Raw genomic sequence first — 11246 nt, 5'->3', positions numbered from 1 at the left:
ATGCCAGACGCCAGGCGGAGCAGCCACTAGATTGCCAATTATAAAGTCTTAGGTTTGACCCGGCCGGGGTTCGAACCCACGACCTCCCGATCACGGGACGGACGCCTTACCACTAGGCCAACCGTGCCGGTATTAGTTATAATCATAACCATCTGAGTAAACCACTTGAACAGATTAGCCCAGTGTGGAAGTATTGTAATAACTGTGAATCATGTTAGAAATCAGTAGGATTAATTAAAAACTGGGATGGCACAAAAGCTTATGTTAGTTGTTGCTTTTTGGCTCCAGCGGCCCATATAGGCCAAATCAGGACCCCACAAGTTTAACATTACACATTTAAATTAAACCAATTTTATACTGAACAAAATTAAAAACGTCATCCGAAAGGAACATAAAAGCTAAATCGAAACCCAACGTGTCAAGGATTTTTAAAATAGATTCCAACTCCTCGCCAAGATTCAGGTTGATGAAATATTTCGGTTCGTAAATTCTAAGGGGCTTATTGTCCGTCAGGTCTTAATTGCCTATATTGGACATGAATTGGTTTATACGATTCGAGTTTTACGCCCTCACGGCTTTTTGATGTTTGCGTGTTTAGGTGGTATCAGCCATCTGCACTTAAGGTAGAATGACCAAGATCTTTAACGTGCCATTGTGGTGACACGGGGGTGGGAGATGGATACCGTCTCTGGCTCTGCACATAAAGTTGACCCGTGTCCGTCCCGGCCCGGATTCGAACCAGCGACCTCTCGATCACAAGTCCAGTGCTCTACCACCTGAGCTACCCGGGCCCCAATTTCGGTTCCGAATCGGCAAGTGTTGATGCTGAACTGACCGCCATTTGTAAAGTGGGTGTCGACTGAAGTGCGCTCAGGGGCTGGAACTGAAAGTTCCTTGATCCGTTCGGAATAGATCCTGCTGTATTTCAAACGGATGGGCCGAGACGGGTGCTATCAAGCTTGTGAGACGTACGGTTCGCATACTACACGGTCGGTTTGTGGTCAGTTTCGGGCGGTCCGTCTCAAACGTACTGGCGAATCTGATCGTGTATCTTGGCATCAAAGCAGACGACGCTTACGTCACGAATCTGTGCGTACACCACGTAATAACTAGGTTAATTTATGCACTCGCAGGAACAAGAAACTGTCGAGCTTCACAGATGTCGTCGTTTGGTAGTTTTGGGTTTGTTTTACTACCATAGGTGGATTTTTGAACTGTAAATGCACTCAGCTGCAACAAAAACGCAAAACGAAGGCTGTGAGCTGCGCTGTGGAACATGTGTATTACAGGCAGGGTGGGTGTGTCAATTTGTTTTCTCATTTAACCGTATCATTTTAATGGACAATACATTGTTGTAAATATCGCTGCCCTTGTCTAATCAAAGCCTTATTTCTTTGTTAGATGGAGAGAGGACAGGGAGGAGAGTGCGGTGGAGGGAGGTAAGTTTGAGTGCAAAAGTGGAGCGAATGAAGCTGCGGCTGATGCGAATCAGTGAGTGCGTGCGTGTGGAGTGCCGTCCGTTGCGGGAGAGTGGTGGCTGGGAGTGGATGAGGAAAATGTGTGTGAGGATCCGAGGCGTGTAGGGTGTGCGGAAGAGAGGCTGCGTGAGAATAAGGAGGGAGGTGTTGGCGGCGAGGGAGGAGGCGCTTAGGGAGCGGGAGGAGGTGCTTAGGGAGCGGGAGGAGGCGCTTAGGGAGCGGGAGGAGGTGCTTAAAGAGCGGTAGGAGGCGCTTAGGGAGCGGTAAAGGAGGGTGGGAGAGGATGAGAGGAATGGTCAGAATGCCCTTAAGGCATGTATGGTGTTATTAAAAGAGAGGGAAGGGGAAAAAAAGTCAAATGTAAATAATGACTGTATTGTAAGGGACACAGAGCGAGAGAGAGAGACACTGGGACAAACTCTCACCCAGCCGAATCTCTGGCCCTCAGAGGTAGGCCTAGATGGGAGAAACATTTACAAGCAGAATATATTCTTGGTTTGGACGATAAAAGGATAAATAAGCTCGAGACAGAGTTGGATGGGTTGTTGTCGGCCACACACGTAGTGTCAGCTGAACAAGTTAATGAAATTGTTTTGGAAATTAATGATATATTAAAAACAAGAGCAAATTCACTTGTTTTTTTTTACTAAAAGTAATAACGGAAAGAGAAACAAGTCGCGTAAGGCGAAATTACTACATTTAGTCAAGCTGTGGAACTCACAGAATGAAACTGAACGTAGTCCGCCGCTAGTGCAAAAGGCAGTGAAAGTTACGAGCCTGTTTGGCGCGGTAGCGATTGCGCAGTGCTTCATAGCACGCTTTACTGTACCTCTCTTCGTTTTAACTTTCTGAGCGTGTTTTTAATCCAAACATATCATATCTATATGTTTTTGGAATCAGGAACCGACAAGGAATCAGATGAAATAGTTTTTAAAACGATTTCGGAAATTTAATTTTGATCATCATAATTTTTATATTTTTAATTTTCAGAGCTTGTTTTCAATCCAAATATAACATATGTATATGTTTTTGGAATCAGAAAATGACGAAGAATAAGATGAAATTGTTTTTGGATCGTTTAATAAAAAAATAATTTTAATTACAAGTTTCCGATCTTTAATGACCAAACTCACTCATTAGTTTTTAAGCCACAAAGCTGAAATGCAATACCAAACCCCGGCCTTTGTCGAAGATTGCTTTGCCAAAATTTCAATCAATTTAATTGAAAAATGAGGGTGTGACAGTGCCGCCTCAACTTTTACAAAAAGCCGGATATGACGTCATCAAAGGTATTTATCGAAAAAATGAAAAAAACGTCCGGGGATATCATACCCAGGAACTCTCATGTCAAATTTCATAAAGATCGTCCCAGTAGTTTAGTCTGAATCGCTCTACACACACACAGACAGACAGACACACACACACACACACACATATACCACGACCCTCGTCTCGATTCCCCCCTCTATGTTAAAACATTTAGTCAAAACTTGACTAAATGTAAAAATGAAAGACATTTCAGTGGCCTTGGTTTAAAAGAAAAAGGAAGACATTTTTTCGAGCCAAAAATGTACACAACAGATTTAAAAAAGTATACACCAAAGATGCCGAAACACGAGCTAGCCGTGATTATAAAAGGGAAATAAATAAAGTTTAAAGCACACCAAGCAAAGATTATAAAACAAATACGATCACTTAAGTCCCCCAAAGGCATATTGGTTGGTTGGTTGGTTTTTGGAGTATAATGTCCCTTCAGCAGATGCTAGCTGCTATTCGAGACCGATGCAGTTATTTTCTTTTTCACTTTACATGGTAAGTTCTACGTTTCAGACTATTTACATTCAGATCTATCCCTGTAAAGGCATATTGGAAAATTGTAAATGGTAATGAGAAACAGGAGAAAGAAGAATTGTTATTCTTTCTTTATTTGGTGTTTAACGTCGTTTTCAACCAAGAATTGTTATCCCGAATTTTTTGTGAGACTTTTTTCCAACTCTTCAAAGAAATGTTTTGTATGGATACAGCCGTATGGATACAGCCGATATTGATGACTGAGTCCAGATCATGACCATGGTGATTTGGAAAATGCATTTTTGAGCCAGCCTTTTACAGAAGATAAAATTATTAAAGCCGTACGTTGCCTCAAAAATAATAAGTCCTGTGGTAACGACCAAGTGATTGAGTTTTTGAAATTAATTACTGGTTTACAAAGTTGTTTAATAATATATTGAGTTCCGGTTTGACGCCTGACGAATGGTCGATTGGTTTATTGATGCCAATTTATAAACAAGTCGCGTAAGGCATAATTACTACATTTAGTCAAGCTGTGGAACTCGCAGAATGAAACTGAACGTAGTCCGCCGCTAGTGCAAAAGGCAGTGAAAGAGACGAGCCTGTTTGGCGCGGTAGCGGTTGCGCTGTGCTTCATAGCACGCTTTACTGTACCTCTCTTCGTTTTAACTTTCTGAGCGTGTTTTTAATCCAAACATATCATATCTATATGTTTTTGGAATCAGGAACCGACAAGGAATAAGATGAGTGTTTTTAAATTGATTTCGAAAATTTAATTTTGATCATAATTCTATATTTTTAATTTTCAGAGCTTGTTTTTAATCCAAATATAACGTTTTTGGAATCAGAAAATGATGGAGAATAAGATAAACGTAAATGTTGATCGTTTTATAAAAAAAATATTTTTTTTACAATTCAGATTTTTAATGACCAAAGTCATTAATTTTTAAGCCCCCAAGCTGAAATGCAATACCGAAGTCCGGGCTTCGTCGAAGATTACTTGACCAAAATGTCAACCAATTTGGTTGGAAAATGAGAACGTGACAGTGCCGCCTCAACTTTCACGGAAAGCCGGATATGACGTCATCAAAGACATTTATCAAAAAAATGAAAACAAAAGTCTGGGGATATCATACCCAGGAACTCTCATGTCAAATTTCATAAAGATCGGTCCAGTAATTTAGTCTGAATCGCTCTACACAGACACAGACACAGACACAGACACACACACACACACCACGACACTCGTCTTTATTTCTTTCTTTGGTGTTTAACGTCGTTTTCAACCACGAAGGTTATATCGCGACGAACGACCCTCGTCTCGATTCCCCCCTCTACGTTAAAATTTAGTCAAAACTTGACTAAATGTAAAAAGGAAGCAGTGATAACCCTTCTAATTATAGAGGGATTACTCTGCTGAGTTGTTTTGGGAAACTTTACCAGTGTTTTGAACAAAAGATTGACTGCATTTATTTAGCATTATTCAATTATTGGGCCTGAACAAGCTGGATTTCGGGCCAACCACTCAACCACTGATCATATATTCACCCTGCATAGCATTTTTGATTATTTACTGTCCAAGAAAAAGCGACTATATTGCGTATTTGTCGATTATGAAAAAGCTTTTGATTATGTTAAAAGATCATTTTTATGGCAAATGTTGGATTCTGGTGTAAATGGACGCATACTTTCGGTTGTGAAAGAGACGTACCGTACAAATTTGTCACCAGTATTGTTTGCCATATATCTAAATGATTTAGAAACATTATTGTCAGAGAGGATCAAAGGCCTGCCATCATTAGCACATGACGTAAGAATTCTTGCCATGGAGGAAGATGAAGAAATTCTTTCTTTATTTGGTGTTTAACGTCGTTTTCAACCACGAAGGTTATATTTGTTTGTTTGTTTGTTTATTTGTTGCTTAACGTCCAGCCGACTACGCAGAGCCATATCAGGACGAGGAAGGGGGGGATGAAGGGGGCCACTTGTCAAGCGATTCCTGTTTACAAATGCACTAACCCATTACTTGTGTCCCAGCAGGCTTTAGTAAAACTAAATTAATACCTACTGGAAGATTACCAGTTTCCAGTATGTTAAAATAGGCTTAACCTATCTACTGCTGGGCTTACATCAGAACACTAATAGATTAAACTATACATGAATCGCGAGACAAGCGGCAAGAGAAGAGATTTTTTGGAAAAAATACAGGTGAATGAGCAAGAAGGCAGAAAAAAGAAAATTCATGAAGAAAAAGAGAGCATGACAGGAAAGAGGAACCAAAAATCTACCTAACAGCAAACTAGAAAGCTCCTGCGGTTCCAAAAACAGGAGGGGCCTTTAATTTCATAACCGCAGTGCCCCACTGCGGGAACGAAGGTTATATCGCGACGAAGATGAAGAAATGGTAATGTTAAAAATGTTCCTTTTATTGTTTGTTTGCTTAACGCCCAGCCGACCACGAAGGGCCATATCAGGGCGGTGCTGCTTTGACATATAACGTGCGCCACACACAAGACAGAAGTCGCAGCACAGGCTTCATGTCTCACCCAGTCACATTATTCTGACACCGGACCAACCAGTCCTAGCACTAACCCCATAATGCCAGACGCCAGGCGGAGCAGCCACTAGATTGCCAATTATAAAGTCTTAGGTTTGACCCGGCCGGGGTTCGAACCCACGACCTCCCGATCACGGGACGGACGCCTTACCACTAGGCCAACCGTGCCAGTTTTTTGTTTATCATAACCATCTGAGTAAACCACTTGAACAGATTAGCCCAGTGTGGAAGTATTGTAATAACTGTGAATCATGTTAGAAATCAGTAGGATTAATTAAAAACTGGGATGGCACAAAGGCTTATGTTAGTTGTTGCTTTTTGGCTCCAGCGGCCCATATAGGCCAAATCAGGACCCCACAAGTTTAACATTACACATTTAAATTAAACCAATTTTATACTGAACAAAATTAAAAACGTCATCCGAAAGGAACATAAAAGCAAAATCGAAACCCAACGTGTCAAGGATTTTTAAAATAGATTCCAACTCCTCCCCAAGATTCAGGTTGATGAAATATTTCGGTTCCGAATCGGCAAAAGTTGATACTGAACTGACCGCCATTTGTAAAGTGGGTGTCGACTGAAGTGCGCTCAAGGGCTGGAACTGGAAGTTCCTTGATACGTTCGGAATAGATCCTGCTGTATTTCAAACGGATGGGCCGAGACGGGTGCTATCAAGCTTGTGAGACGTACGGTTCGCATGCTACACGGTCGGTTTGTGGTCAGTTTCGGGCGGTCCGTCTCAAACGTACTGGCGAATCTGATCGTGTATCTTGGAATCAAAGCAGACGACGCTTACGTCACGAATCTGTGCGTACACCACGTAATAACTAGGTTAATTTAGGCACTCGCAGGAACAAGAAACTGTCGAGCTTCACAGATGTCGTCGTTTGGTAGTTTTGGGTTTGTTTTACTACCATAGGTGGATTTTTGAACTGTAAATGCACTCAGCTGCAACAAAAACGCAAAACGAAGGCTGTGAGCTGCGCTGTGGAACATGTGTATTACAGGCAGGGTGGGTGTGTCAATTTGTTTTTCTCATTTAACCGATCATTTTAATGGACAATACATTGTTGTAAATATCACTGCCCTTGTCTAATCAAAGCCTTATTTCTTTGTTAGATGGAGAGAGGACAGGGAGGAGAGTGCGGTGGAGGGAGGTAAGTTTGAGTGCAAAAGTGGAGCGAATGAAGCTGCGGCTGATGCGAATCAGTGAGTGCGTGCGTGTGGAGTGCCGTCCGTTGCGGGAGAGTGGTGGCTGGGAGTGGATGAGGAAAATGTGTGTGAGGATCCGAGGCGTGTAGGGTGTGCGGAAGAGAGGCTGCTATGACGGCTTCAGTACTTGTGCCAAAACCTAGGGTTATCGTTTTCACGTGAAAATTAGTAATTAACAGTGTTAATTACTAATTTTCATTTTTGCCTCGTTTTCGGTCACAGTAGTCGGATTTTAAGAGTCCGCACTGAGAGGCTTCAACGCCCGGCAAACATCACTCTCACACTATTTCTAAAATATCTTTTAATAGAAGGCCTTATCGAGCAAGTAATCCGACGGGAAGATGCATTTCACTGTTTTCTGCAATAGCGCTATCCTAAACGTTGTTTTGGGTATCTTAGAAAAGAATAATCGATCCTGAAAACTTTCGAAACGAAGCTGTTCGTAGCAGACGGACTTTTGATCGGCTGTGGTCTCACACTTTCACAGATATCTTTCAATATAATTCCTTATTCGACAAGTTGTCAGGCAGACAGCTGTACTTCATATTTGTTTCCACTACCACACTCATACATTTGCTTAAAAGTGTATTAGGGAAGGACAATCGATCCGAAAATGTTCGAACCGAGAGAGGAAAAATGGCGGCCGGTCGGACATGTGCAAAAGGTCCGACGACTAGCAGACGGATCTCTTCATCGAGACTCACACACTTTCACAAATATCTTTCGATAGAATTCGTTAATCAACAAGTTTTCGGACAGACAGTTGTATGTCACGGTTATCAACACATGCGCTCAGCTCTTGGTGTTAATTTATATCTAATTAAAGAACTATGGACCAGAAAAGTTTCGAATCGAAGGATGTTTTGCTCTGGCAGGTGAAACAGTCGCGCATGCGCATTGAGCCCCCACAGTCACGAGGTACAAGAAAATTAGTAATTAACGCGTGAAAATTACTAATTTTTAGTTTTGGCACTAGTAAGCCGTCAGGAAGCGAGCCAAAACTGAAAATTAGACATTAACACTTGAAAATTAGTTATTAACACTAGAAAATTAGTAATTAACACGTGAAAATTAGTAATTTTCCCGTCAGAATTGTAATTTTCTCGTGAAAATTAGTAACTTTCACGGGTTAATTACTAATTTTTAGTTTTGGCGCTAGTAAGCCGTCATAGGCTGCGTGAGAATAAGGAGGTGTTGGCGGCGAGGGAGGAGGCGCTTAGGGAGCGGGAGGAGGTGCTTAGGGAGCGGGAGGAGGCGCTTAGGGAGCGGGAGGAGGTGCTTAGGGAGCGGGAGGAGGTGCTTAGGGAGCGGGAGGAGGTGCTTAGGGAGCGGGAGGAGGCGCTTAGGGAGCGGGAGGAGGCGCTTAGGGAGCGGGAGGAGGTGCTTAGGGAGCGTGAGGAGGTGCTTAAAGAGCGGGAGGAGGCGCTTAGGGAGCGGGAAAGGAGGGTGGGAGAGGATGAGAGGAATGGGCAGAATGCCCTTAAGGCATGTATGGTGTTATTAAAAGAGAGGGAAGGGGAAAAAAAGTCAAATGTAAATAATGACTGTATTGTAAGGGACACAGAGCGAGAGAGAGAGACACTGGGACAAACTCTCACCCAGCCGAATCTCTGGCCCTCAGAGGTAGGCCTAGATGGGAGAAACATTTAGAAGCAGAATATATTCTTGGTTTGGACGATAAAAGGATAAAATAAGCTCGAGACAGAGTTGGATGGGTTTAAATGTTGTCTGCAACACACATAGTGTCAGTTGAACAAGTTAATGAAATTGTTTTGGAAATTAATGATATATTAAAAACAAGAGCGAATTCACTTGTTTTTTTGTCCTAAAAGTAGTAACGGAAAGAGAAAAAACGAAAGAAAAACATTCCAGTGGCCTTGGTTTAAAAGAAAAAGGAAGACATTTTTTCGAGCCAAAAATGTACACAACAGATTTAAAAAAAGTATACACCAAAGATGCCGAAACACGAGCTAGCCGTGATTATAAAAGAGAAATAAATAAAGTTTAAAGCACACCAAGCAAAGATTATAAAACAAATACGATCACTTAAGTCCCGAGACCCAAAGGCATATTGGTTGGTTGGTTGGTTTTTGGAGTTTAATGTCCCTTCAGCAGCTGCTAGCTGCTATTCGAGACCGATGCAGTTATTTTCTTTTTCACTTTACATGGTAAGTTCTACGTTTCAGACTATTTACATTCAGATCTATCCCTGTAAAGGCATATTGGAAAATTGTAAATGGTAATGAGAAACAGGAGAAAGAAGAATTGTTATTCTTTCTTTATTTTGTGTTTAACGTCGTTTTCAACCAAGAATTGTTATCCCGAATTTTTTGTGAGACTTTTTTCCAACTCTTCAAAGAAATGTTTTCTATGGATACAGCCGATATTGATGACTGAGTCCAGATCATGACCATGGTGATTTGGAAAATGCATTTTTGAGCCAGCCTTTTACAGAAGATAAAATTATTAAAGCCGTACGTTGCCTCAAAAATAATAAGTCCTGTGGTAACGACCAAGTGATTGAGTTTTTGAAATTAATTACTGGTTTACAAAGTTGTTTAATATTATATTGAGTTCCGGTTTGACGCCTGACGAATGTTTGTTTGTTTATTTGTAGCTTAACGTCCAGCCGACTACGCAGAGCCATATCAGGACGAGGAAGGGGGGGATGAAGGAGGCCACTTGTCAAGCGATTCCTGTTTACAAATGCACTAACCCATTACTTGTGTCCCAGCAGGCTTTAGTAAAACTAAATTAATACCTACTGGAAGATTACCAGTTTCCAGTATGTTAAAATAGGCTTAACCTATCTACTGCTGGACTTACATCAGAACACTAACAGATTAAACTATACATAAATCGCGAGACAAGCGGCAAGAGAAGAGATTTTTGGAAATAATACAGGTGAATGAGCAAGAAGGCAGAAAAAAGAAAAGAATTCATGAAGAAAAAGAGCATGACAGGAAAGAGGAACCAAAAATCTACCTAACAGCAAACTAGAAAGCTCCTGCGGTTCCAAAAACAGGAGGGGCCTTTAATTTCATAACCGCAGTGCCCCACTGCGGGAATTAGTTATAATCATAACCATCTGAGTAAACCCACTTGAACAGATTAGCCCAGTGTGGAAGTATTGTAATAACTGTGAATCATTTTCAAACGGATGGGCCGAGACGGGTGCTATCAAGCTTGTGAGACGTACGGTTCGCATGCTACACGGTCGGTTTGTGGTCAGTTTCGGGCGGTCCGTCTCAAATGTGCTGGCGAATCTGATCGTGTATCTTGGCATCAAAGCAGACGACGCTTACGTCACGAATCTGTGCGTACACCACGTAATAACTAGGTTAATTTATGCACTCGCAGGAACAAGAAACTGTCGAGCTTCACAGATGTCGTCGTTTGGTAGTTTTGGGTTTGTTTTACTACCATAGGTGGATTTTTGAACTGTAAATGCACTCAGCTGCAACAAAAACGCAAAACGAAGGCTGTGAGCTGCGCTGTGGAACATGTGTATTACAGGCAGGGTGGGTGTGTCAATTTGTTTTTCTCATTTAACCGATCATTTTAATGGACAATACATTGTTGTAAATATCACTGCCCTTGTCTAATCAAAGCCTTATTTCTTTGTTAGATGGAGAGAGGACAGGGAGGAGAGTGCGGTGGAGGGAGGTAAGTTTGAGTGCAAAAGTGGAGCGAATGAAGCTGCGGCTGATGCGAATGAGTGAGTGCGTGCGTGTGGAGTGCCGTCCGTTGCGGGAGAGTGAGACTTTTTTCCAACTCTTCAAAGAAATGTTTTCTATGGATACAGCCGATATTGATGACTGAGTCCAGATCATGACCATGGTGATTTGGAAAATGCTTTTTTGAACCAGCCTTTTACAGAAGATAAAATTATTAAAGCGGTACGTTGCCTCAAAAATAATAAGTCCTGTGGTAACGACCAAGTGATTGAGTTTTTGAAATTAATTACTGGTTTACAAAGTTGTTTAATATTATATTGAGTTCCGGTTTGACGCCTGACGAATGGTCGATTGGTTTATTGATTATAAACAACAAGTCGCGTAAGGCATAATTACTACATTTAGTCAAGCTGTGGAACTCACAGAATGAAACTGAACGTAGTCCGCCGCTAGTGCAAAAGGCAGTTTGTTTGTTTGCCGCTTAACGCCCAGCCGACCACGAAGGGCCATATCAGGGCGGTGCTGCTTTGA

The 11246-nt window shown here is 41.8% G+C and overlaps 1 long non-coding RNA gene across 1 annotated transcript; it reads left to right on the top strand.

Annotated features, from left to right (window-relative positions):
- The first annotated feature begins 5366 nt into the window (after positions 1-5366).
- LOC138980477 (uncharacterized) lies at positions 5367-10107 on the top strand. The gene is made up of 2 exons (XR_011460342.1): positions 5367-5477; positions 9943-10107. It is a non-coding gene; the product is annotated as an uncharacterized lncRNA (long non-coding RNA).
- The last annotated feature ends 1139 nt before the right edge of the window (positions 10108-11246 follow it).

Source organism: Littorina saxatilis, linkage group LG11 (assembly GCF_037325665.1).
Source record: "Littorina saxatilis isolate snail1 linkage group LG11, US_GU_Lsax_2.0, whole genome shotgun sequence".
In the NCBI taxonomy this organism is placed as follows: domain Eukaryota; kingdom Metazoa; phylum Mollusca; class Gastropoda; order Littorinimorpha; family Littorinidae; genus Littorina; species Littorina saxatilis.
This window is presented reverse-complemented; position numbering and strand designations above follow the sequence as displayed.